The 541-nt window shown below is 40.7% G+C and overlaps 1 non-coding gene across 1 annotated transcript; it reads left to right on the top strand.

The window, feature by feature from the left end:
- The first annotated feature begins 203 nt into the window (after window positions 1-203).
- Smp_tRNA_01882_Gln_TTG.1.1 lies at window positions 204-270 on the top strand. Its single transcript has one exon. It is a non-coding gene (tRNA).
- Window positions 271-541: the final 271 nt, after the last annotated feature.

Raw genomic sequence — 541 nt, 5'->3', positions numbered from 1 at the left:
ACTTTAAGCAAACGAAAGTAAATTGAAAGCAAAGATGGATAGTGGGTTATAGTGGAATCCAGGACGCACGTTTCGTCCGATTCGGGACTCGCTAATAAGAGACTGACCATTTGCAGTCCTACACGTCAATGGGAAGATTCAAACAAACAGTAGCAAGTGAATTTAAACTTCACCCCATTTCACAAGCAAGTGGCTATCAGGACTCAATAGCTAAGTGGATAACGCTATGGCGTTTGAAGCGAATGGTACTGAGTTCGAGTCTCAGAGTGAACATTAATTCTGAGGTTCAGGTACACTCAGCTGACAAGTCCAAAATAGGACGAAACTCACATTCTGAATTCCATAGTTAGCCACTATCCATCTTTGCTTATAGTTCTTGTGAATGAAGGCTATATCGAGACAATACGCACAGTATGCACGTATGCCAACAAGAGACTGACCAGCTGCAGTCCTAAGCATCAATGGGAAGATTCAAACAAACAGTACTAAGTGAAAGTAAATTGAATTCGCTGCTCTTTGTTAAATACTCATTTATTGTTGT

The sequence above is a fragment of the Schistosoma mansoni genome, chromosome 5 (assembly GCF_000237925.1).
Source record: "Schistosoma mansoni strain Puerto Rico chromosome 5, complete genome".
Lineage (NCBI taxonomy): Eukaryota > Metazoa > Platyhelminthes > Trematoda > Strigeidida > Schistosomatidae > Schistosoma > Schistosoma mansoni.
Note: the sequence above shows the minus strand (reverse complement) of the source record. Positions and strands in the feature narration are given on the sequence as shown.